The 27,973-nt window shown below is 41.7% G+C and overlaps 1 long non-coding RNA gene across 1 annotated transcript; it reads left to right on the top strand.

Annotated features, from left to right (window-relative positions):
• The first annotated feature begins 8 nt into the window (after positions 1–8).
• Positions 9–27,665, top strand: LOC120241753. Its single transcript, XR_005530942.1, has 3 exons — positions 9–707; positions 22,671–22,850; positions 27,218–27,665. It is a non-coding gene; the product is annotated as an uncharacterized LOC120241753 (long non-coding RNA).
• Positions 27,666–27,973: the final 308 nt, after the last annotated feature.

The following is a 27,973-nucleotide window of genomic DNA, read 5'->3' as shown; positions in this document are numbered from 1 at the left end:
GTTTTAGTCTCTACAGGAGCATGCTGCTCTATTACAGTTTTTACTATGGTTAATCCATGGGTATTCAGGGCTTGTTTATAGCTTCCGTGAGCTGGGAGAGTGAGAGTTTCTCCCTGAGGACGCATCCATCCTTGACTGACGATAGCTCCTGGACTGGCATAGATTCTCCAGGTAATTGTGTGCCTACAGCCAGCCTTCTGCAGCGAGGCCCAGCTCCTCTGTTCTCCTCTTTGTGTTAAATCACAGCACAGGCTTAAAAACAACCAAAAAAGGGGGCTTAGACTACACAGCACACACAGACATGCACATGCCATAGATGGCATATAGAAACTGGGGTCCTGCTGGGTTGCTTCAGCTGCACTCATGTCCCCTGAGAAGGGAGAGCTCCACCCTGAGCTTCACCAGTGAGGAGGAATTCAGACACCCAGCTCAGCAGCCTGCCCAGAACTCTGCTAACCGCTCCAGCGTGTCACCTGTTCAAGAACAACGCATTCCCCCTCCTCCTTTGGGTGCTTTGTTTACTGGTTTCTGGGAGGCCAGCTGACAGAGCAAACCCACCATCTCAGAGGAGGCAAACCTGTTAATTGTGTCCACTTAGAATGCCCAGTGTCTTTTTTCTCCACTCACATTGCCTTTCCTCTGAGGGGCTAGGAAAAGCCACACTCCACTGGCTGCTATCTGATGTCAACACCAGCTTCCTACTTCAGGTAAGATCTTGCATTCCAAGATGGGTTTAGTACTTTCCCTGGCACGGACAAAAAGGGGTCTAAATGTAGCCATTCAGAGTTCTATCACATTTCATTTGTTTCTGCATTCATTCATCCATTCATTGATCAAATGTAGTGGGGTCCCTATTTAGAAGTATAGCAAAGGTGGAAGAAGTAAGACCACAGATTCAGAAATTTTTGAAACTTTGCTTTTGCACTTACTTAAATTATATGCTGGAAGAAATGGGAAAAACATGTATCAGCCTGAAGCTGGGTACCTGCTTCACTTCAGCTCACTTCTGTTTTCCGAGTTCCCTATTTATACTGAACTTTTTCTCCTTTCCAGAGATTGTTTTGGAATTCACAGGGGAGAGAGGCCCTTGTGTTCATAGGTAAACAAACTTAAGTGTTGCACTTGAAGAGTGACTCAAGGGTATATTTTTATAGCCAGGGAAATAACAGTAAACAAAGATAAAATATGAATCTGAAAAGAGATTCAGATACACATTTGGAAAGAAAAGGAGACACTGAAGAAAGATGGGGATATGGCAGCGGTGGTAATATACTACAGACATTTGTATTCATTGAGTTTCTAACTTTTACAACACATGACATGGAGTTCTTCCAAATTCTGGAGCGTTGGGGTCCCCATTACAGCATGGGAGTCACCCCAGGGTGGGAGACACAGCTCTGGACCTGGCATCAGGCTCCAGCTGATTGCAATAATGATGCTGAGCAGAGAGAGAGAGAGCAAGACCCTGCCATCAAGGGGCTCTCAGCCCAGAAGGGCAAATGCTCAAAACAGAAGTACAAATGTCTTCCAGGGCAGTAGACCCTTGCTGTGCATCAGAATCACTGGAGACACTGTAAAAACAAAAACAAGAACAAAAACGAAAACGAAAACAAAAACGGTCATGCCTGAGAGGCGCCCATTCTCCTGAATCTGATTCCTTATTTGGTTATCACCTCTACTGCCAAGATTTGCTGAAGCTTCCACATGACACAACTCTCTCACGCGTGTGCCTGTATGTGCTTCCACACTAGGTTTTTATCACACTCCTCCCTATCTGGGTGTCCACCTGCACTCCAGGTCTGGCTGGACTCTGACCTTGACAAGTCACAGAAGTATCTATCATATGACGAGAAGACTTTTTTTTTCTTCCATAAAATGGTTGGATATTCAAAATTAAAGTTAATAGTTAAGTTTTTACATTAATGATTGGAATCATATGTGATATTTCCTTTTTAATTGTGATCCAGGCATCCCATTTATCACTCCAGAATTTAGAAGGAAATTTCCTGAGACAGACTCATTAGTCTAGGCAGTGACCGTGGCCTAAATCTTTTTCAGCAGTGGGACTGAAAGGTGAGCCCAGGAAAGGGAGAGCTGTCATGCTCTGACTTTCTTTCTTGGCCAATGAGTCACTTGCAGCTGCCTCATGACAAGTGGGCCAGAGAGTAGAGGGACACTGTGTCACCCACTTACCAATTTGCACATTTCAGAAAGACCTAGAAAAAGAAAAACAACAGACTATGATAAGCCCTAAAACCATATCACATCTTCTCTTTCCAGACAGTTTATTTTCAATTGCCAGTGTCATCAGCTGTGTCACCAGGCAGTGACCTATACTATTTCTCCTCAAAACCCCTCTAGTAGCAAATGTCCCATGGGGTCACCTTCTCAGTCAGCTAAGTCAGAATCACAGAATTCTGGAAATGTAAACCTGACAGAGATCTTCCTAATAAGAGGGGAACTGTTAATATTTCTTCAGTACCTACTATGGGCCAGCCACTTCATGTATTTTATTTCATTTAATCCTCACATTAACCCTGACATGTAGGTTTCATTGTTCTCAAACGTTAGATAAAAAAACAGGCCTGGGAAAGTAAAGTGATCTCTACAAGGTCACACATCTAATGACCCAGATCCGTGTAACCTATAAGCCCCCGTTTGTCAAAGTGGAGATTGTATACAAGACAGCATGGCTACAGTCAAAAGAATCTACATAAACACAATACACTCTCTGATGTGCCAGTTTTATTCAGTGATACATAATTTAAAAGCCTGTCTTCATTAAAGCAAACATGCATTTATGATGGAGGGGGAATACAAATTTGCACAAAATGTAAAGATAACACATGAAACTTTGGGGAAATTCTTACTTGTGGCAAGCTACTTCTGGTTTTGCCTCCCAGACCCCCAGGACTCTTACCATATGCCCCAGCCAGGAAGAAGATTCTCAAAGATTTAAAAGCAGAGCCATATGCCCAGACAGAACTTAGGAAAGGCACCCCCAAGTAGAAGATGGGGGAATGGCTTGTCATTAAGGAGCAAAGAGTAGTGACTCCATTTTGTGGGGAGATTCAATTTCAATGTCCATCACTAAAGGAATATAAATCAGATAAGGCCATTAGTTGTCAAGACCCTACCCACCTGACTGATGTTCTCAAGAGGCTTCCAAAGCTGTCCAGTAGGGAGGTAAGAATCCACACTGAATGAATGAGCCAGTGACGAGTCCTACCTTCCCCAAACTCCCCTAAAAGGCACATATACATATCACTTCTTGTCTCTGTCTCTCCCACACCCAGATTTTCCTGCCCCTGAATCCTAGGGATCTTTTTTCAAAAACACACAGAATCATCTTTGAGGTGGTTACCATCATCAAGGACCTGATTTTAAGCTAGGTAGGCCAGCCTATGCTCTGTTGAGGCTTGAATTCCTCCAGAGAAGTTAATCCATGAATTTTGAAAAGGATGAAAGGATGGACTCCAGCCAGGCCCTCAGCCCAGTAGAGCTGGGCACGACTGCCTGGCATCCTGACATTAGTTGAAGTTAATAGGCTTAACCAAGAAAACCACTGAATAGGCAAAAAAAAAAAAAAAAAAAGAGCATTGCCTGGCTGATCTAGAAAGGAGACCTGACCCAAAGGAAAAAGCAGTAGCACCACATCTACAAACCCATTGCTGGCCCGACCCATGCTCAGCTCCCCAACCACATCTGCCTCCCAACTCTACTGACCCACTGGTCTTTGCCATTCCCTTTGACTAGGAAGCTCTCTTTCTTATTCAGTGCCTGACTAATTCCTATTGATCCTTTAGGCCTCAGCTTCAATGCTTCTTCTTCCAGGAAGATCTCCCTGATTCACTTCAGCCTAGCAACTTCTTGTTTACTCCCATAACACCCCATATTTCCTCCATCCTAGTGGTTATCAGACTGCATTATAATTGTCTATGCACTTACCTGTGAATGCCACAAGGGTATGAATCCTCAAAGGCAATGCCCAGCTCATGGTTAAGTGCTCTATGAATGCTTTCTAAATGAATGAATGTTAAAGACACACTACAAATCCCCAAAGATGCCCATTGGGCCACAGGGATACACTTTTCTGGCAACTCAGCCACCTTGAAAGCCCACAGCAATAAGAGGGTGCTTTGGAAAGGTCTGAGAAAGGAGAGGAGCCCAACAATTGAGTACCTCCCATGTGTACTGAGGGCACAGAGATAAAACAGAAAAGGTCTCTGCACTGGATCCACTTACTATAATGCAGAAAACTATTAAGGACACAGCAGTAAGGACAGATTGCTTTGCTACAAAGCTGAAATGGAGACAAATGTGAAAACCAAACTGGGTGAGCAATGCCTTTGCTTACATACTAATCTTACTGCTCTAGAATGTCTCACAAGACAAATATTTTAGAAGGAAATATTAATGAGAACTCTGATATATGTAAAATGCTATTTATTCATAAAATAGTTGAGATTCTACAAAACTCATATATATCATTTTATTTCATTTTACTCATATATCAAATATTTTGGGGATGCTTCTTTATCCTACACTAACCTCTACTATTTGGCTACTTGGGAGGGTTCAAAGATAACTCCCCTTAAGGAGCATGGAGTCACATGGAGGAGATAACTAATAACTGTAAGTCAAGGCAGATAGAGACAAGAGCTGAGTAAGTCAGGATTATTTCTGTTGTAAGTGGCTCAATGTGGCTTAACTAACAAAGGAAATATACTTCTCACATAATGAAAATCTCTAGGGACATCTCTAGCCAGGGGCTGGAATGATGTATACCAGTCCCTTCTCGCAATGGCTTTTCCTTATGCTGGGTTGGCATCACTCTCAGTCTCCATCATGGTATATACTCACAATTTCTGGCTCAAATCCTTCCAAGGCCTGATTTGACCTGACAACACAGCTTCTCTTCTCCCACAGGTGTTAATGAAAATCATGGCCTGATTATCCTTGTCCTGAGTGATGATCATGTACCCTCTCATGAGCCAATAATTGAGCCATGGAATGGATAAACTAACCGATAACCCTAGGTCACGTGTCCCTCCTCCAAGAAGGTGTGAGGTCAGGCCCAACCCAAACCACATGGAATGAAAGGAGAATAAATCTTGAGTAGTCAAGTGTCATTAACGAGAGTCCGATCAAATGCTTGAGACTTAGACCTCACAAGAGCTTTGTGTTCTCACCTATTTTACAAATGAGAAATGCAAGGCTAGTAAGAACAAGAATAGGACTGGGATCTGGTCTTTTTACTTAGTTCTGTGTCCTCTCCATTTGTGTTTGTTAGAATTTGGGGTGAGACAATACTTCTCTGGGTGAGACATTACAAAACATTCACAACCGTCATAAGACATTTCACATCCAAGGCTCTAATACCAGTGACACCTGCCTCCCATCACTGTGACAACTAAAACTGCTCACACACATTTTCAAAGGGGGCAGCACCTTCCTCACTTGAGAAAAAACTGAATGTTACCCAAGGGAACCTTATTTATTATCAGGAGTTTCATCCTTCTCACAGTTCCTAAATGTAAGTTCTAACATTTGGCTTCAGGGATAGACTGAACTTTCATTGAATACCCCTTAAAAATCCTCTAGTCTAACCCTGTGGGCCCGGCTGTTCTGGTCTAGAGGAGAAGGGGTGAGTGAGGATGGCAGGAAAAAGATGGGCAAAGAATGTACTCCAGGAAGGCGAGTGGAAAGGATTGGAGGTGGTAGGTCTCAGTTTCCCATTAATGCTCCTCTGCTTCAGATACTAACACCATAGAATTAACACATTTTTATGGTCAGAATTCAAGCAGTTTCTTAGGAATGATGGTATTATCCTCCATTCCTTGAGTAAGATAAGAAATTACAAGCTTGTGGGAAGTAGAGTGTTCAATTCCGGACACTACCCATTAAAAAAGATATTGCCAAGCTGATCTGCACTCTGATAGAGCAAACAGGATACGTGGGAATTTGAAGCAAGCTCTTCACATGGAGAACACCTCAAGGAATAGGCAAAGTGACACCTGGGAAAACATTCAACGTGACAAGAAAATTGGCCTTCTGAGATACTGAAGACAATCATCCAGCAATAAATTTGGAATTACTCTATACAGTCCAAATAGGCAGAACCAGGTCTGATAGAGGAACAGAAAACACATAAACAATGAGAGATGTCTAACAGCAGAGTGAGTCATCTGGTAAGGTAGTAAGGTCTCCACAACTGGAAGCATCCCACCACACCCTGAGATGATGAAGTGGGTTTGAGGCTTAGCCTCTTAAATGTACTCAAGCAACACAAAATGGATAAAGTTTTAGTGCCCCACATACTGTTAACAGAGACTACGTAGAGTGTTTTGGTTTTAAGTTATACTCAGTTTCAACTAGAATAATAGTACCTCTTCTCCCCTATCCAAAAAGCCTATTAGAAGATGAGTGTAAGAGACATTATTATGGGATAACTTTTAAGTCTGTTCTAATTCACAAAGGAAAAAGCACATCTTTAACAAACTTGCATTCTTTACTGATAATGGAATACTTTTATCAAGCAAGTAATCACTTGGTAATGACTGGCCTCAGCAGTCGCACTAGATGATCTCTAAGGTTTGTCCAACCAAAAGTTGAGTCTAAACCTAAAACTCCATGGGCTAGGGTGCCAACAGGGTGTTTGGCAACACCTACCCACAGGATTTCTGTCAGGTATGACAGGTACTGCTGTGCTTCTGACCATCTCATGGGGAATAAGAAGCCCATAAACACACAAAGGTTAAAACGACTTTACAACTAGACAACTAGACAAGTCTAGTCCCCCTAGAATTGACTGGGAAAGTGATGGTAAGTTTTAGAAAGCAGTTGTGACCTCTCTATGTCACTCCTTCATCTGAAGAAATACCAGTCAAGACAGCTCTCTTTGTAAAGGGTCATCTCTGTCCATTAGCTGGGCTCTGAGATAGAAAAGACATTTGGCATTACCAGCCTCTAGCATTTTTTTAAAGTTTTTTTTTCTTTACAAATAGTTTTAAAGTTTTTTTTTCTTTACAAATAACTTATTGTCAAATTAGTTTCCACATAACACCCAGTGCTCATCCCCAAAAGTGCCCTCCTCCATGCCCATCCTCCCTCACCCCCACATCCATCAGTCCTGTTTTTGTCAGCATTCAAGAGTCTCTCATGGTTTGCCTCTCTCCCTTTCCCCCACCATTTCCCCCCTTCTTCTCCCCCTTGGTCCTCCATCAAGTTCCTCCTAATCCTCCTATACGTGCAAACATATGAATTTGTCCTCCTCTGCCTGACTTATTTCGCTCAGCATAACACCCTCAAGGTCCATCCACGTTGCTACACATGGCCAGATTTCATTCTTTCTCATTGTCATGTGGTATTCCATGGTGTAGATAGATAAACCACATCTTCTTGATCCATTCCTCTGTTGACGGACACTTAGGCTCTTTCCATGTTTTAGCTATTGTTGAGAGTGTTGTTATGAACGCAATGAAGCCATTTTAAATCAGAAATGCTGTGAGATTGTGGGGTGCCAGATCAGATATTATGGAGGCTGAAAAACTTGCAGCTTACCAGGAAATGCCATTGTAAGAACCTTTCCCAATCTTTGATCTTTGAAGCCACCGGAGCTGAGCTAGTTGGCCATTGCATACTTTTATGACATCAAGTCCCTATGAGTAGAAACACTCTTCTATTTTGTACTATAGGATTTGGGATGAATTCTAGGTCACTGCTTTGGTGAAATTAAAAAAATGGGGACCTCAGGGGCATTAGAGATTGTTGGAATCAACGTACAGAAATGTGGAAAAGTGGGATTCAGTCTTTGTCAACAGGCTCAGAGAGTGGCTGTGCCTTATTCTCTTTGTTTTCATCAAGGAACAAGTGAATACATTATTGCCACCACTGCCCTTTCCTTCACATCACCAAGGTCATTTTTTCCGCTATTCAGGATGAAGTGGCATCACTGTTGCCTAGTTGCAAGGGTTCATGGAAGCAAACATGCCTCCAAAGAGATCTGTAACCTTCTAGGTGGTGCTATCTCCATCCTTATTACCATGGTTAGAGTAGGTGCTGCTCTTCTTTTCAAGCCCCTGCTGCAGCACCACCATCATCAACACTTATCTGTGCCTATTTACCCTCAGGCAAATTAAAGCAGAGGTATTGCCTGGCTCTCATGGTGCTTACCAAAAGGCTGAGCAAAATGAATATTTGCCCTCATGCATTCAAAATTCAAAAAAGATTTTATTGGGGCACCTGTGTGCTCTGTGGTGAAGCACCTGACTTCGGCTCAGGTCATGATCTCACGGTTCGTGATCTCACGGTTCGTGGGTTTGAGCCTGGCGTCTGGCTCTGTGCTGACAGCTCAGAGCCTGGAGCCTGCTTTGGATTCTGTGTGCTTTCTTGGTGTCTCAAGTTAATTCTACTTGTCTCATTTCCAGATGGATTACCTTTCTATTATGTTAGTTACCAAATATTCCAAATAAATGTAGAGGCAGAAGCTCCATAAAAATTATAAAAATAAGGTGACTATCTCAGGGTCCTATAGTCAACTCTTTCTCCCTTCTTTTCTCACTCTACACTTCTCCTTGGAGTGTAAAATGACCTTTCACGATTATAATTATCACCCAAAGTCTACACCATCAGTCCATGTACTGGTGCTGAATTTCAGACCTGTATATCCAACTACTAACCAGTCATCTTCAGAAGTCTGGCAAGAAATCAGATTCATGATGTCCCCAAACCAGAATTCATGATTTGACAAGTGTTGACCTTTCCTTCTCACTTCCCCCTCGCCTCCCCTACCAACAAACCAGTTTCCCTCCATGGACTTCCAGTCTTAGCTGGTGGCACCAGCATTGGTCCATCAGAAACATCATTGTCCAGCTGGACTCCTTTTCCTTCACCTTCCACATTAAATCAGACAACATCTCCTACATTTGAACTTCCAAAAGAGTCCTTACAACTCTTTTTCCCTTTCATTCCCACAACCGCCACTGAGGTCCCAGCAACCCTAACCCACACTATTTCTTTGATTGTTATCTTGGCCTCTAGTTAAAAACCCTCTGCTTGATCTTTCTAATACACCAATCTGATCATGTCAGCCTCCACCTGCCTCCCCACCCCCAAGCACTCCAGGTTTCCTCATCCCCTGTGGAGCTAACATCCAGGAAGGATCTAATCCTTGCATTTTCTCCCATTCCTCCTGCATTTAATCTGCATATTATTTTCATCCATCTTTAATCTCCATATTGCATATTAGTTCTTGCCACTATAACTTTGCTCTTGTTTCCTCTGCCTGATTCTTCTCCCACTTCATCCATCTGGTAAATTCTTGCTGGTGCTTTAAAAACCCATGGTGTGCCACCTTTTCCTGGAATTCTTTCCTGACTCTCTTCTCCTTTTTGTCTCTGCATCTTACACCTGCAGTCTCTATTCTTATCCCACCATTGTCGCCAGAAATTCTCTAATAAGTCATGAACTTCTTGAGAGCAGGGATTGTGCCTTAGTTCTCCCTGCCTGCTTGGTTCTGGGTACTGAGCCTGGCAAACACTAGAAGCAAACGGCTCTTTGTAAGTATAAAGGAGATGCTCTCAACTAGACTCCAAAGGGAAGGGAAGGGAGAGAGAAAAATGGTTTGTTTGTTTGTTTGTTTTTTTAACCATCAACAATGTTTCTCATCCTTTAAAGATGAAAGTTTAGATTCATCTATGAGGGCAGACTATTCCTTTGTTTCTGGAAAACTTTAATGATCCTTTATGCAAAAGTGAGCTATGATCCTCAGTTGCAATGGAGAACTTCCAGAGACAATGTGGATCTAACTTGTTCCACATGAAAATAGAAGTGGTAGTCTTATGAAAAGGCATCCCCAAGATTATCATGCTACTGAGATACTGGTCATAGACTGAGAGTGAGGATGAAATGGGGTGCTTTCCTAAATGTCAGTGGGGTAGGGATCTGGGCCCTATAGACGGGAACTCAGCAAGAGCAGTCATTTTGTAGGGATGCAAACTGGCTGAGCAACACGGGCACAGGCTGGTGGTAAAGGCAGAGATAACCAGGAAGGGATCCCTGTGGGAGAGCATGGCCAAGGGACCTGAGAAAAGACACGTGTGGTGTCCAGTTGTTGTTTTTCCTGTGGTACCTATCCAGTGTTAAGGCATTCCTAAGTCCCTGTATCATTCCCTCTATCACCCCTAGTCTCCAGTAAAGCTTTTGAAATGTCACAACCGCATCTTAGCTGAACTCTGGGGGAATTAATACAGTGACCAATGTCTACTGTCGTAGAATAAATGCAAAGACCTCCAAAATAGTCTAAAAAGGAGGCAGAGTATATTACCTACCAGGTAAAGAAGAATCACATTCCTTAAGAGAAGTCAGTGAGTCTCCTGCAAGCTGAAAGTGAAAGGGACAGGTACAATATGGAGACTGGGAAGTTTTTTCACATTTCTGATTAGTTCAAAAGTGGATTGTAAAGTCTCTCTTGAGACTGGTGAATACTTTTCTGGTTTAGAAATATTGAGGCACAGGTATGGTTCGAAAACAGGTTAGGAATGGGCTGCATTAGGCTTTTAGGGGTTCCAGGGTCGTTCACTGGACAAATTTGAATAGGCATGCTTGAAGCTTGGTGAAATTTTTATTTCATCTTTTGTTGGAATAAAACAGTACACAAATAGTTTATAATAGTCTGAGTTTTGACACAGTAAGTGGTCACAGTTCAAGGTCAAATGTCAGTCTAAGGTGACAAGTAACAACCAGGGTAAATTGCAAACTGTTTCAGTGTTCCTGAGAAATTCCCACAGCACCCTGGAGAGGCCTATTTGGTAGAATATTAGGGACTCGGATGATGGATATTTGGCTTTTAAAAGAGAGAAACTTCTGAACTTGGAGCAACAATACCAGCGTTCCTGAGCATCACCCCCAAATAAAATTACCTTGAAACCCACTGCCTCCCTACAATTAGTAATACTGACACTTACCTTTGTATCAGTTGGACACCAGGAAAACATCACATCAGAGTTAAAGGTGGGAAGCTGGATCTATTCTGCATAAAGACAAAAATGCTCCCAGTTACACACCAACACCCACAGACAGTTTTGTCTACTTAAGCAATGCAAGGCTTCCATGATTTTTTAAAGAAATATTGTCATTTCCTTTCCTTGAAAAATTACCAGCGGTATTGTTCTTTTTTTTTTCCCAACACAATTGAAATCGTACATGGTAGGGAAGTTTTTAATTAGTCCGTTCTGAGCAGGAACTGTGTGTGCTCACTGCAGTAGAGCCTAATAAATTACTTCATAATCTCAACTGGAGGCTTTGTGTTGGAAAATACTCATTAGTTTGCACCAGCAGCCAGCAGCATCCTGTGAAAGGTCTTAGAAACATGCTGCAGTAGGTGTAGATGAAGTTGCTTGAGCAAAACTTCTGGGGCAGTGAAAACAAACAGGCCTGCATGGTAAGGGAAGCTATGCACATCCAAACTTCAGTGTCTGGGGACAAAAGGACTTTTGGAAATTCCATGCCAGCCCCTTCTGTCCAGTCCACATTTTCCTGCTCATAAAGCTCTTCTCTCACCCCACTCCCCCAAAAGGCTTGCTTGCTTGTCTCTCCAATCATCCCAATATCATTTTTTTTAAAGTGTGGAGAAATCAAATACTTGGAAATCCTTGTCCCAGACTAGTAAGGCAATGCTTATACAATTCTGTTGAGATACGCACACACACACACACACACACACACAGGTACATAACACCAGTGGGCAAAATGTTATTAGCCCAACTGATAATAATAGTTCCTTGCAGGGAGAGCATAGAATTTGATATGTTACTAAGTCACTCGGAGGAAAGGTTGAGACGCCAAGAGGCATGTTCTAATGATAAAAGATGTTCCCTAAATTGCTTCCTAAGGAGAGAGGGTCTTGCTGATCTCAGGGTTCTAATATTGTTACACCCTGGTGGTTTGGTAAAGAGCTTTGGTTGATTGTTGGGGTAGAATTGCTCTGCAAAATAAAGAAGTGAGAATTTGAAACTGGGGGTGGAGGGTTCAGGGAGAGAGGTGTGAACCAAGAAAGCCAAGCTTTGTAAGCAAGAAAGGACAGAAGGAAAAATGTACTTCTTAGCAGAGCAGGAGAGGTGAGTTGTCTTAGGGGGATTTTGAAGTTATTTGCTATAGCATGTATATATAAACTCCTCCCTCCATTTGCCCTAGAAAACAGTTTCCCAGAAACAGACCCTGAGGCTAGGATTCCTGTGCAAGGGGCTTTTTAAGGAGGTGCTCCCAGAGAAGACCAAGAAGGGAACAAAGAAAATGAGACAGGGAAGAGGGAAAAGTCAAGCTAAAATATGATCCAGGCAAAACCCAGCAGCCTGATTCCACAGGGGATTTCTGGAGTGTAAGTACATCTCAGTGTTGTCCCCGCGGATTGTAAGGGAGCCGGGCTCTCACACTCCTGCACCTGTCAGTCACTGGTTAAGGGTGGGGCAGAGGAAGGAGATAAATTCCCAAGCACTTCTAGCTCTGCTATGGAGGACAGTGTGCACTGAGAAAGAGTTGCACAAGGTGTTGTATGCAAGAAGCCGAAAGGGTAGGGAAGGCAGAGCACACAATGGTAAAAGGGGATCTGAGGAAATCTGATACAGCATTGATAGTGTCCACCACATAAATCTATAATAAAGTCTACATTTGCTCATCATTGATTGTATATGAATCCATTCTTCATGGTAATTAAAAAAAAAAACCCTGATATATGCATTCAGGTAAAAATCTTTAGGGAATAAAAGCAGACTTTTCTTTTAAGTACAGAGAATGGGGAACACCTGACATCTAGGTCTACAGGCTTTTGGAACCAATCTCACAATTGCATCCAAATATATTATGTATACTCATGAAGCTATACTGCTGATGCTATATTGAAGAAATTCCTGTTATCAGAATGTGATTTATATATGGGAGGTACATATATTCACATCTCTAATCATTCCTGCTAGGGAAATGTCCATGGCTCCTGCTTGTCCACCTAACACAGACCAGCTTCAGTCCCTTCCTCCAGTTCTATCTCAGCTAAACTCCTGCCATAAGCTGCCCCTCATCCACACTCCACACCATCCTTGCACAGGGGCCACAACTCAACATTAACACGCACCAGGCATGGAGCCAATATGGGCATTGGGTGATGCTTAATCCTAACAATTCCATGCCTTAGGTGTTACTTTCTTTACATCACAAGTGAGAATCCTGTGCTTGACTACGTAAAGTCCAAGGTCTTTGGGTAAGGGGTGGGGTAAGTGGTGGGGCAGTATTTGGAGCCAGGACCTGGTGACTGAAGAGTCCGTACTTTTAGCTGCGGTTCTCCTTTCTCCATGGACATTGTCTTCCTTTCTAAAGCCCTCTCCACACCTCAGAATGTCAAGACCAAATTCCAATGCTATATCCTCCACAAAGCCTTTTAAATTAGAATTCTTGGAGGTAAGGGATAGAAGTCCAATAAACAAGAAAGTAAAATTATTGGTTTGAGCATTTGGGAAAAATACTAGGGTGGTCTGCATGTTCAAAGGGATTGCTGTAGGAACTAGGGCTTAATATGGACTTAATGCAGGTAGAATCTTCTTTGTACCTCTACAGTTTCTCTACACCTCCCTCCAAGCCCAGTAACTTCAGCAATATGAGATACCTCTCTCTCTCTCTCATTATCCCTTTATCAACCCAGGAAGGGCCCTGGTTGGCCCTATTTGGATCATGTGCTTAACCCCTGCCTTAATCTCAAAGTCCAAGGGAATGGAGTATTATGATCAGTGAGACCAAGGAGACTGGATTGTTACATGAGGAAGGGGGTGGGAGAAAACTACTCTGGCCAGTTCATAACAATCACTCCTACAGTTCATCATACCAACTATAAAGATCCAGACAGAATTACTCTGTTCCACTTTCACTGGCATAAAACAACCATTTATCACACTCACAGACTCTATGGGTCAGGAATTTGGATGGGAGACAGCAAAGATGGCTTGTCTCTGTTCCAGAGTATCTCAAGCCTTAGATGAAAGACTTGAAGCCAGGGACTGGATTCAACTGAAGGCTCATTCACTCACATGTCTGGCAGTTGATGATAGCACTCAGCTTGGGGCTTGGTTACTTTCCACATGGCCTCTCCATGTGGTCTCTCTGTGTGGAGGGTTCAGGCTTTCTCACAGAAAGGTGGCTGGTTTCCAAAGCTGAACCTCCTGTGAGAGAAAGCCAGGTGTGAACTGTATTGCCTTTTGTAACCTAGCTTCAACCTGCCGCTTTCAATTTGTTGGAACCTCACAAGCTTGCCCAGATTCAAGCGACTGAGAAAGAGACTCTACCCCTTGATGAGGTGTGGCTAAATTCTGGAAGAGAATGTGGGACCTGAATTATTGCTGTAGACAGTTTTTGAAATTACAGACCGCCACACATTTTCCCCTGTGAATTCTCTCTGTCATATCTTCCCTAAATTATTATAAGCTCTATGAGATGTTCATCTTTTATTTCTATGCACTGCCTTGAGCAAGACCCTACACACAATAGGTCTTCAAAATATGTTGGTTGGCTAAATATATCTAACATAATGGCATCACAGTTTTTCCACCAACTAACTGTGTGACTGTGAGAAAAAAATACAGCAACCTCTCTGAGACTTGGCTCACAGGCTGAGAAAGTTTCACTAAGTTGTAGTTTGTAAACATTCTGGTTTAGCAGCAAATCACAAATCATTTTATTCAAATTATATCTAATGCCGAATCCCAATATGTAAAACAGATTTGGGAAAAAAAAAAACAGATGTGGAGAAGAGGATACACTATTGGTGTTAGTATAAATCAATATAGCCACAATAGGAAACAGTATGGAGATTCCACATAAACTCAAAAGTAGGGGCACCTGGATGGTTCAGGTGGTTAAGCAACCAACTCTTGATTTTGGCTCAGGTCATGATCCCCCAGGGTCAAGGGATCAAGCCTCGTGTCAGGCTCTGTGCTGAGCATGGAGCCTGCTTAAAATTCTCTGTCTCACTGTCTCTCTCTGTCTCTATATCTCATAAAAACACTCAAAAGTAGTACTACCATATGATCCAACAATTTCACTTTTGGATATATATCCAATGGAAATGAAGATAAGCTCTTGAAGAGATAGCTGCATTCCCATGTTCACTCTCCCACTATTCAGAATACCCAAGACATGGAAGTAACCTAACTGTATATCAACAGATGAATGGATAAATAAGATGTCGTATGCATATACAGTGGACTATTATTCAACCATGAGAAAGAAGGAAATCCTACCTTTTTTGACAAGATGGACAAACCTTAAAAGCATCATGCTAAGTAAGTAAGTCAGACAGGGAAAGATAAATACTGTATGGTATCATTTCTATGTGGAATCTGAAAAAAAAACAAACTAATAGAAACCGAGACTACAGTGGTGGTTACCAGGGGCTGAGGAGGAGAGAAAGGTTAGTGGGGGAACTGAGGAGATGTTGGTCCAAGAGTACAAACTTCCAGTTACAAGATAAGTAAGTTCTGGGGATCTAATGTATAACATGGTGATTATAGTTAAAAATTCTGTATTATATACTTGAAAATGGTTAAGAGAAAGATCTTAAATATTCTCACCACAAAAAAAAAAAAGTAAGGCTAGTTATGTGATATGATAGAGGTGTTGACTAAAACGACAGTGTAATCTTTACAATATGTAAGTAAATCAACATATGGTACACATTTAATTTACACAATATTATATGCCAATTATATTTCAATAAAGCTGGTGGGGAAGGAAAAAATAGAAATGCTCTGGAGTTCCTGGGTGGCTCAGTCAGTTGAGTGTCCGACTTCAGCTCAGGTCATGATCTCATGTTCGTGGGTTTGAGCCCCACGTTGGGCTCTGTGCTGACGGCTCAGAGCCTGGAGCCTGTCTTCGGATTCTATGCTCCCTCTTTCTCTGACTCTCCCCTGCTCACGCTCTCTCTCTCTCTCAAAAATAAATAAAACATTTAAAAATTTAAAAAAAAAATAGAAATGCTCTTTCTGAAGAAGATGTAAGAGGACCGGAGAACTGCCCACTTTACTCCCCTCCCCCTGACTGCCATGGATGACCTTGAGACAGTATTATGGAGCTCATGGCCATCTGTTATTTTTAATCTTCTAGAAACTCTTCGGGTATTTTTAATCTTCTAGAATCTCTTCTAGAATCTGTCTTTCTTTCTGAGGAACCTCAACCTCCTCCCCTCACCACAACTCTCACAGTCCATTTGGTTCACACAGAACTGACCCCAATCCCCAGCTCTAAAGATGGCAATGCAACCCAGACCTGCCTAAGAAGAGTCACCAAGGTTGGTTTGAAAATGAGCACATGACCCATTCAGGGTCAACGAGACTGAATTCTAAGGCTTTTTACTGAAAATATCAGGAAGGATGATCCTCTTTGTTCTGAGGTTGCTCAGCCGATAGAATAAAAGCCTAAAGCTCTTGCTAGCCATCTTTGCTGCTTTATGGGAGAGGGTCTGAGAATGAAGCTCTAAAACAGAGGGAAGATGAAACTAAGAGACAAGAATGAGAAAGCAGGGAAGTGGTGAGTTGGTAACATTATTTGAGTATCTGAATCCAGGCATGCCTGCTGCTAATATTAACCCTGGATTTTTCCATACAGTTTGAATTGTGTTTGTGCCATTTCTGAATGAAAGAACTACAGCAAATACACAGAACTGAAGGTTTTATGGAACACAGTTTGAAAAGCACTGCAGTAGATGATCTCTAAGGCCCCTTGCCTTGCATGAACCTCTGAAAGTATAGATCTTTCAGCTTCTCATCTTTTGTCACTATAGCACTACAGCATGGGAAATGCATTGGTTTCTCAGAAATTATAGAATATCTGATGGCCATGAAGACACCAGGAAAATGCTTGTCCACCAGGATGCACACAAGGCTCACTTATGATCCCATCTGGCATTTGCTCTAAGGCAACCCAAACTTTCTGTTTCTAGGATTGAACTTAGTAGATACGGAAGCTTTCAGTCATACATAAATTCTGTATTAAAAAGGCATATGTCTTCTGTAGGAAGAACTACATCAATGGACCTTCAAAATTTTGTTAATTGTGAAATCAGGAGAGCAGAACATATACTTAAATGTCCATGTTAGCAGAAGAAAAGGAGACTCACCAACCAAATCCGACTGGCTAAGTGTACTGGTTTCTGCCATGCCCTTGGCAAAGACCGGTTCACTCATCCAAGGAGGGGTAGTAGTTTCCTGTACACACTCTTAGACATGCTTTAGGAGTTGAAAGCAAACTCTGGTGCTTTTTAGTACTTCTACTAAGACTCCTGGAGTATCTTTTTGAATTTTTTGCACCCGACAGGGGCCATGTTTAGTTCTATATGAGAAACATGGAACCACATCAAAACCACAGATGAATCTCGCAACCCAGTCAATTTTGACCACTGTAGAATCTGATGTCTTTGGCAAAGGATGTTATTTCAGCCTATCTCAGGGCTCAAAGGAGTCTTGGCGCTGAGTCACCCAGCTAGTCAAGTCAGATGCTTTGCCTCTGCACAATACTGTCTCTACTCATTTTCCTGTACTTATTGCAAAGAGATTTCAGAATGATTTCTAACAGGTATTTAAATAGGAGCCCCTACTCTTTTCCTGTGCTTTTCCTAAGTTACCTTTGTACCTTTTCCATCTGCAATGGTATCTCAGAAACATCTGTGTTTTAAATGGAGTCCCTATCACTTGCAGGAATTCCTCTCTCTTTGTTCTCTGCTGCCTCATCTTGCCTGGAGTCAGACTCAGTTATGTCACAGTCATATTCAGGAATGCAGACAGTGCTGCCAGAGGCTCAGGATCAGAACTTTCCCATACAGAACAATATCATTTTTCAGGGCAATTGCTGTTAGAATTATATACCTCAAAGTGTACATGAGGAGGAGGTAATGAGGCAAGAGAGGTCCAGAGGCTCAGCTTCAGGGGCCTGGTATAGAGGCCCTCTCATTCACGAAAAATGACAAGGCAGGGCCCAACACATAGTAGGTACTCAATAAGTACCAAATGCATGAATGAACTAGTGACTAGCAAGATGGCATAAAACATGGAATTTCACCCACTTTGGTGATTTCACATAGGAATCCAATAGTGGAAGAGGGAAACATGATATTTGATCACCTGATGTCCCTGTGGGGATAAATGTGAAGACACAGAAATAATTTCCTAAAGATTATTATCCCAGATCCTTACCTTACTGATGCTGAGAATCAAAGAACATCAACATTGGAAAGGACCTTATATGCAAAAAATTTCTTTTAAATATCTACGATTGGCCCTGAAGTTCTCCAAACTGAGTTTTTATGAGCATCTTGTGGAATATTAAGAGATACTATTTAGAGAAAGAAATACAAGTTTTGAAACAGTTTTGGAAGCAACATGGAAAATAGAAGAAAATAGGTATCTTTACTGCTGGATTCTCACAGTCTTTTTTTTTTATAAACAATATTTGTTTATCATTAATAAAGTAGAGGTCTGCATCTTCCCTCCCCTCTAGCACATCTTATCTCTCTCATCGGTTTTAATCTCCAAGGGGTAATATAGTGGATAATGTTTATCAGACATTTTTAACACAGAATCACTTTTTAAAAAATTCCTATTGCTATTACAAAAGTTTTTGATACATGCTTTTGGAAAGGCTATCCTAGAACAAAGTTCCGATTATATTTCTTTTTATTTCACCTATGGATATATTCAGCACAAAGAAGAATCTATTCTCTTCCTCTTCTATTTCAAGATCTTTCCTTCCTAATAACATAGTCCTAAGACTGTATTAAAATATCTTGGCTCTTCCTGAGTTATTTCATGAAATTATGAATATATACAATGGAATACTGCTTGGCAATGAGAAAGAATGAACTCATGCCATTTGCAGCAACATGGATTTAACTGGAAGGTATTATGCTGAGTGAAATAAGTCAGAGAAGGACAGATATCATATGTGGATCTTGAGAAACTTACAGAAGACCATGGGGGAAGGGTAGGGGAAAAATAGTTACAAACAGAGAGGGAGGGAGGCAAACCACAAGAGACTTAAATACAGAGAACAAACTGAGCATGGATGGGTGGTGGGGGTGAGGGGGAAATGGGTGATGGGCATTGAGGAGAGCACTTGTTGGGATGAGCACTGGGTGTTGTATGTAAGCCAATTTGACAATAAATACGTTCATAAAGAAAAGAAATATGGATAAAAATACCAACAGCTTTTTTTTTTAACTAGTAAAGATGATTTTAACATTCACATGGAAGAACAAAGACAATGATGAGATAAAGAAGAAATAGGGGTTGTCACCATCACATGTCAAAACATATTATAAAGATAAAATAATTAAAACTATGTTGATACTGGCACGTGACCACATCAACAGATAATAGTGGAATAGAGTAAAAACCCCAGAAATGGACCAAGTATGTACAGGCACCTGAAATCAATGGGGAAAATGTGAGTCACACAATATATAGAGTTGGGATACCGAGTAGCATTAAGATAAAAATAAAGTCAGATCCATACTTAACATTTTATGCCAGAATAAAATCCAAATGTTCTTAATGGGCAAAAAATTTAAGTGTAACAAATGAATCATAAAAGCACTGAAAGGAATTATGGAGGAATTGTTTTATAATCTTAGAGAGAGAAAGACTTGACTATAATAAAAACCCAAAAGCCATAAAAGAAATGAATGAAAGATTTGACTACAGGGGCGCCTGGGTGGCTTAGTCGGTTAAGCGTCCGACTTTCGCTTAGGTCATGATCTCATGGTTCGTGGGTTCGAGCCCCGCGTCGGGCTCTGTGCTGACTGCCAGCTCAGAGCCTGGAGCCTGCTTCAGTCTGTGACTCCCTCTCTCTCTGACCCTCCCCCGCTCACGCTGTCTCTCTCTCTCTCTCTCCTAGAAATAAATAAAACATTAAAAAAAAAATTAAAAAAAAAAAAGAAAGATTTGACTACAAAAAAAAATTGAAGGTTCTACATGGCAAAATCCAACAAACTGGGACAAAAAAGTTGACAGAGGAAGGGTCAATTCCATAGTATAGAAGAGCTCCTACTGATCAAGAAGAAAAAAAATAGACTAAAACTGCAATAGAAAAACAAACAAACAAAGGATATGATCACCCCACAGGGAAGGAAATATACATCTCTTAAAAACATCAGAAAACACAATCAACCTCCACCATAATATGAGATTCAATATAAAGTATAGTGAGATATCATTTATCATAATATATGTAGTAAATTACTCTATGTAGAAAAAAATGTTATAGGAGAGAATGCAGTAAGTGCTGGCATATACATAAAATACATCTGCAGGGGCACCTAGGTGTCTCAGTGGGTTAAGCGTCCGACTCTTGATTTTGGCTCAGGTCATAATTTCACAATTTCGTGAGCCCCATATCAGGCATGCTAAGCTCAATCTCTCTCTCTCTCTCTCTCTCTCTCCCCTTCTCCCCTGCTAGCACTCTCTCTCTCTCTCAAAATAAATAAATAAACACTTAAAAAAAAAGAAATCTTAAAAAAAGAAACTGTATCTGCAGATTTGCCCAAGAAAATCTTAACACTGTTGCTTGTGGGGAAACCTGGTAGGTGAGAGACAAGGAAAGAAGAGAGACTTCACAGTCTTTTTTTTTTTTTCTTGTACCTTCAGAATTTTGAATCATGAATGACTTTGAAACATGAAAAAAATAAAGAAATAAAGTTGGATCTAAATAAAATCTATTTTTGTGGTTGATGAGCAATGAGGAGAGCACTTGAGATGAGCACTGAGTGTTGTATGTAAGCCAATTTGACAATAAATTATATTTTAAAATAAATAAATAAAATTTGGAAGAAAGGAAATAAAAAAAGAATAATAAAAAAAGAAAATCTATTTTTCTCTTTTTGCTACTCCAGTTGGCTCAGCTATGGCTAGCCTCTGCCACCACGGTCCTCTGGCTTCCCTGCTCCTGTAAGAACTGTAAGCACAGCTCACAGCCTTCATGATGCCCAGGGCTGGTTGCATAACTCATGAAATGACAGTTGTCCTCAGAACATTGCCACGTGATTTCAGAACACATTTTAATGTGATGTTTCTGACAGAGCAGCCGTGGCTTCATTTTGCAGAATATTTGAGCATTTTAGCCTAAATACAGCAGTTGGATTCCTAGAATAAAGGGTAGTGAAGGGATGCAAGTATGTAAATGTGCAAAGACTGGTTTTCTAGGTGACACATATTTAATTTCAGAACTGTAAATTTTATTTTTTACATAATTCTGATTAGATTTTATAACAAAAGTCATATTTATCTCAACTCAAACAGATCTATATTTTTTGCTTTTTGTCTCTTACCTTTTACCTGATAAAATTTGATTATTTTCTTCACAGCCCTGGGTGAAGGGTTGTAGGATGTTAGAGTGAAGGGAATAGAAAGATCTTCTAATGGTACTGTTTGGCATAAATAATCTGCTTGCTAGGTATTGAGGGAATATCAGGAGACCTCCTTCCCTCTGTATTTGAGCCCATTGCCCATTTCTGGTAGGATTCAATACAACAGTCCATTTCAGACTCTGAAAACACAAGTGGGATCGTGATAGTTTCTATACCATGATTATTACGCTCCCCAGGAGGGTGGTAAGGAGAACTGATGGGAGACTCAGGATAGCAGAGGCCAAATTGGCTAATAGAGTCTTAGGAAATAACATGAGAGCCTGCCAGCTTCATGGGAGCAAGTAATTCAAACTCAGTTCAAACAAAGTTACAGAGATTTATACAGGTTAAGCCTCCCTCCACATTACATAATCATGTTTTAACAACTATTCTCAGCTCCCAGTCCAACCCCCCCCCCTTGTATAACCGTAATAATCCCCAATGTTTTAAGCAACAAGGAACTAAGAGAGAAAGGCAATTTAAAACAGCAAGCACATCTTTGTTGCCAGTGTGCAGGAAATACATCCAATCATTCTTCTTGTGGGCATCTCACATCTTGTGCTATTCAGTACCTGCCTTTGACATTGGAAGTGTCCTCAGTGGATCCAGACATTCCTGACATTTTGAAACATATCAAATGGGTCCATATCAACCATGGAATTTCCTCTTTTATCTAATGTTCACATTTCATTTGCAAATTACAGCTGTTTGAGAAAAAATTCTGCAAATAAAACCAGTTTGGAGTCCAGTGATCTAGATTGTATAAGCATTATAATGGGAAGGTAATGGGAAGGCAGGATGGCCTCACCCACAGGCAGGGTCCTGTGGGACTTAGAGAGCTTAGAGAGGATGGAAGAATACAACCTGCTGAGGGTTTGAGATAGTTGTTGACCTCAGATCCCCTGAGATCTCCCTACTATCCCCCTATTGAGTCTCCTCTCAAGTATCTGAAGTATTCCCAACAAGATGAACTACTGTTAATACTTATGAGAACTCTACTCTCTTTTTCTCTTGTTCCCAGGTAAAGAATTTTCCCCCAAAGGAAGCCATTTTGGAGCAAATACCACCAGTTCTCTCCCTCCTTACTCTAGTTCCTCCATATGGGAGAGTTGCATATCTGATTGATGAGATGGGAACATCCTGACTTTGACTGGTTCACATTCCCCAGAGAGTAGGGCCCTGAGGTAGAATGACAACAGTGCTGGCCTTTGCCTTCTTGTTTTCTCTGTTTCAGAGTTGCTCTGAGTCCATGCACAGTGGATACCTGTGTTTCTGATCTGCCAGGAAGCAACCAAGGGCATCTCCGTTCTCTGGCTCCAGCTTTACAGCTTGCCTCTCTCACTCTGCTCTTCTCTTTTTCTGGGATGCTTTCTCTTTCTCTTGCATTTGACAAGATATGAAGTAACTTGGCAAGGTATGTGGGCCTGGAGTTCACTGTGTAGACTCATTCCTTCCCTCAAATGAGTCCTCAGGTCTAATCTGAGGTGGAAGGGAAGTAGTAGGAAGTCTCACTCTACCCCAAGTCCAAGCTGTGTTCTCCAATGTGATGGATTAGAAGCCCTTTGTCTTGGACAATACATCTGATATTATACTTTAAGTTAAGACACTTAAAAAAGGGGTGCCTGGGTGGCTCAGTCAGTTAAGCATCTGACTTTGGCTCAGGTCATGATCTCACAATTCGTGGGTTCGAGCCCCACGTTGGGCTCTGTGCTGACAGCTTGCTCAGAGCCTGGAGTCTGCTTCAGATTCTCTATCTCTCTCTCTCTGACCCTCCCTGCTCTGGCTCTCATTCTCGCTCTCACTTGCTCTCTCTCAGAAATAAAAAAAAAAAAAGACACTTAAAAAAGTGTCTATTTCTAGAATTGCTAGAGTGCAAAATGAGAAAGAGGTTAGGCTCCCGAAAATCTCCAGCACTCACCATAGAGTTTGAACACATGTGGGATCCTTTTACCTTAAATGGATCATGGTACTTTCCTGTCCACCTAGAAAGGGTATATGGATATATTAACTGCCCAGAGTTGTTGGAAAGAGAAAAATTATGGTCATTGTATAATAGATTGGTGCTCCCAGCAGGAGGCCTGTGTGAGTATCAATGACCTAACCTGGGAAGAAGGTAGGCACTGGAGTCAGCCATACTTCAGTTTGAAGTTTAATTCTTCTATTTACTCTATAACTCTGGACAAGTTATTTCAGTTTTCTGATCCCTGATCTTCTGATCCTCATCAACAAATGGGGATGGTAATTATTTTCTTGTGAGTTTTTTTGTGAATTAAATGAAATCATATACATTATCATATCATATGAATTAAATCATATACATTAAGTGCTTAGCATATAGTCAGTGCCCCCCAAATTGAGCCTGTTAGTATTTCTATGTAGCTGTAACCAGTAACACATGGGGTTCTCCTTGGGTCTACGAAGCTATACTAACTCCGATAGTAATATCTGCAATCTCAAATACAGAGCTGCAAACCTGGAAGGCCTAGCTTCTGCTTGCTAAGCATGTGGGGCTATAACCCATCCCACATAAAGAAGAGGGTTTCTCCTGGCATGGGAGGATGGGGGGGAGAATGTGGCAAATAAGCTTGAAATCTGTGGGTCTTTGAGTGGTAGTGAAGCTCCTGAGAGAGCCTGGCACAGTGAAGAGGGGTTGCTAAGCCAGGGACAGCCTTTGGCAACAGCGTCAAGGAAGAAGAATAGCTGAGGGGGAGGCACTGGCAGCTATAAGATGTGGGAGGGTGGGTTGGCCATTGCTAAAGCCCCAGCAGGAATTTCTGAAGCAGTTGTGATGTGGCCTATTTGCCAACTAAGGCTATGCTTCTGAGGCAGCTCAGTGTGGCCTTGACCTGGACCCTTTTGCAACAGCCATGGCAGTAAGATCCAAACTACTTCAGGAGCAGTGATGGGTACTACTGATAGGAGTTCTGTCTGTGTGGACAACAGGGAGGACAGCTCAGGGATGAGGGTGTGGTAGTGCTGGTTAGCAGCCGCGTAGTTTGTTTCACGAGTGCATTCATTTTTTAGGGCTGCTGTAACAAAGTACCATGAATAGGGCAGCTGTAAAAACAACAAAAATGTATTTCCTCACAGTTCTGGAGACTAAAAGTCCAAGTTTAAGGTATCAGCAGGATTGTTTCCTCCTCAGAGCCAGGATGGAAAAGTCTGTTCCCTCTCCTGGCTTCTGGTGGTTTGGTGTCTATTTTTGGTGTTTTTTGGCTTGTAGTTGCATTACCATGATATCTGCCTTCATCATCACATGACATTCTCCCTGTGTCCATGTCTATTTCTATGTACAAATGTCTCCTTGTTATAAGGACTCCAGTCATATTGGATTACAGCTCACCCAAATGACCTTATTTTAACTTGATTACATCTATAAAGATCATATTTGCAAATAAGGTCATATTCTGAGGTATTGGAGGTTAGGACTTCAACATATCTTTTTGAGGGCTACAGCACAACCCATAACAACAAGATAGCCTCAGAGGCATCAGTGGGATCATTCTTGGAAGTCTGTGGAGTTATCCCTTAGGCCAGAGCATTACATTTCTGGGGGGCTCCATTCCCATCCCATTGGAGAGATAGTATACCCAGGCATTTAGACAGGCATGTACCTATGCACTGTAGGATCAGCATCTCTGGCCTCTATCCAGCTGATATTAGTAGAAGCTCCCTCCTCAGCTGTGACAACCCAAAATGTCTCTAGACATTGCCCCCAGTTGAGAACCACTGCTTTGGATAATGAGAGAGTTGAGCTATTCCAACCATCAAAACTTAAGAACCATCTGAAACAGATAAAAAGAGTAACACTGAATGAAACTATCTTCAGATGGTCAACTCTAGTTCTAAAAACGTTTTTTGGGGAGATAAATTCCTATGCAAGGGGTTAATCTGATTATCAATTATGTCTACAATTATAGCAGCCTTAGACAAAACAGACTCTGCTCTAGGAATAAGACAGGAAAATTTGTGGAGATCTCCTATCTTTAGACTATAATTGGTTGAGAAAACACATGTCAAACACCATATAGGTAAGAGTATGGAGATGTGGAGGGTTTGTGGGCTCTTGGTAATGGTTCCTTTATCACAGGCCAACCCAGGTTTCCTCCAGAGTAACGTCCTGGAAGCTTGGAGGGGCAGTTACTAACAAAACAACCTAGCATTTACTGAGAACCCTACTGGCACAAGGCATTTTATATATAATCATTTTACTTCCATTATCTTTTTTTTTTTTTTTTTTTTTAGGATTTTAAGTAATCTCTACATCCAACGTGGGACTCTAACTTACAACCCTGAGATCAAGAGTTGCAAGTTCCACTGATTGAGCCAGCCAGGGACCCCCATTATCTTATTTAATCCTCACAAAAATCTTAGGAAGGATTATTATTATTCTCTTTTCACAGATAAGAAAACTGAGACTCAGGGATTAAATACAAGTTCCCACAGCTAGTAAGCAGCAGATCCTAGGTGTGAATCCAGATGTGTTAGCTCCAAATCTCATGCTCTTTCTGCTACATGAAACCTTCAGGAAAAGTGGACCACCTGGGACCACTTGTTTCATGAGAGTCTGAGTTGAGCCTTACCCAGCTACAAGATTCCTCCCAGCCGGCAGAGTCCATTCCCCTAGGCAGACCAGAGGTCAGAAAATCACACATCTCCAACCTGGATAAGCTTCAGTAAGGTCCTAATACCTCTATCCGTAAAAGGGAATCAAAACAGTCTTCTTAGAACTGATTCCTTAAGGAATGTGGGCCAACAGGACTGGTAGAAACATTCATAAGAGAAGATGCAAGAACTTCCTGTTCTCCAGCTCCTTTTTCTGGGTACTAAACAATAGGGATTTTTCAACTTTAGTAACCAATCATCATTCACCTGGACAGTGAATCACCTAGCAGATAAGTCACATTCCTGTGTTTTTAATTAGACCAGCGGGTCTCACCTTAGAGAGTACATCAGAATCACCTGGAGGGCTTTGCAAAACAAATTACTGAGCCCCACACCCATAATTTCTGATTTAGTAGCTCTGGGGCAGAACCTGATAATTTGCATTTCTAACAAATTCTTGGTGATGTTGATGCTACTGATCCAAGGATCATACTTAATTACCTTATTAACTCATGGATAGAGAAGGCTACTTCATGGTACTTAGAGACAAAGTTCCTCTACCTTTTCTCCATGCCAAGGCACATATTCAGAAAGTTTACTTTATGAATCTAAGTTACATCTTCACAGCCCAACAGAACTCAGGAATTCAACAGAACAGGATGAGGAGGACACAGGGCAGGGAATCCATCCTACAGGAATGACCTCCTCCTTACAGTGGGGTTCTTCTCTTTCCTTTGGGGGATCCAGAAAAAACAAGATATTCTTGTCCAGCCATGTAGCAGCATTTCCCACTTGCAGAGCTGAAAGCCCATGCATCATGATTTCCCCCTCCAACTCCCTGCCAGCACCCCCCCCCCCAGAAAAACTCTCCTTCACCAACTTTCTCCTTAGGAGCAGGTTGTGTTCTAGCTCACTGCCCATCTTGCAAACACACAGGGCCCATGAAGAGACATGTGGATCAAGAAGCAAAGTTATAACTACTGAGGATAGTCTGTAGGCAGAGGGCTAGTAATCCTTGCTGGAAAGAAAATCATTCAGAGTCCAGTCAATCAAGTATCAATACATGGGTCAGACTCAGGAGTCAAGGATGGTATTGAAATATGGCATTTAAAGGCCCCTGCGTTGAGTCCTTTGGAAATCCTAGGACTAATCCTCTGCAATCTCCCTGATAAGCAGGAACAAGATGCCAAGCTGACACTAAAGGTATCCAAACAGGGATTCAAGTTTCCAGGACTGGATAAAAGGCCCAGTCTTTTACTTCAGTTGGACATCAAAGGTACACCCACAATGACACATCATAACCTGCTTGGCTTGCTAAAGGTATTTGCATCACATCATCAGAGATTCTGAATTTTCTCTCCTGACAAGTGGCTTGCAGACAAATTTACGTAAAAATCTCCATTATCTAGATATCTATAACCAGTCTACCCATAAGCCAGGGTATGGGTATGGGTATCCTTCAAGTGATATCTTTGAGGTATGAAGAACCAGGTAAAGATGCCAGAGGCTACAGTAGAAAACATTGAGAAGATGGAGCAGAAAACAAATCCACAGACTGAAACAGACATGCACGTGCCAAGGGCATAGGTTAATATTACCATTATTAAAAGCAGTGTGGAAAATTGGGGAGCTGATTTAATTATACTCTGACCCGCGCTTGTACTGAGAACAGAGGCAAGGCAAGAATAGTATCAGCTTTGGGGCACCTGGGTGGCTCAGTCGGCTAAGCGTCCCACTTAGGCTCAGATCAGGATCTCACGGTTCGTGAGTCGAGCCCCGCATTGGGCTCTGTGCTGACAGCTCAGAGCCTGGAGCCTGCTTCAGATTCTGTGTCTCTCTCTCTCTCTGCCCCTCCCCTGCTTGCACTCTGTCTCTATCTCTCTCAAAAGTAAATAAACATTTAAAAAAAATTTTTTTAAAGAATAGTGTCAG

Source organism: Hyaena hyaena, unplaced genomic scaffold (assembly GCF_003009895.1).
Source record: "Hyaena hyaena isolate Hyena2069 unplaced genomic scaffold, ASM300989v1 scaffold_289, whole genome shotgun sequence".
Classification (NCBI taxonomy): domain Eukaryota; kingdom Metazoa; phylum Chordata; class Mammalia; order Carnivora; family Hyaenidae; genus Hyaena; species Hyaena hyaena.
The sequence above is the reverse complement of the archived record's forward strand: the minus strand, read 5'-3'. Positions and strand labels throughout refer to the sequence as shown.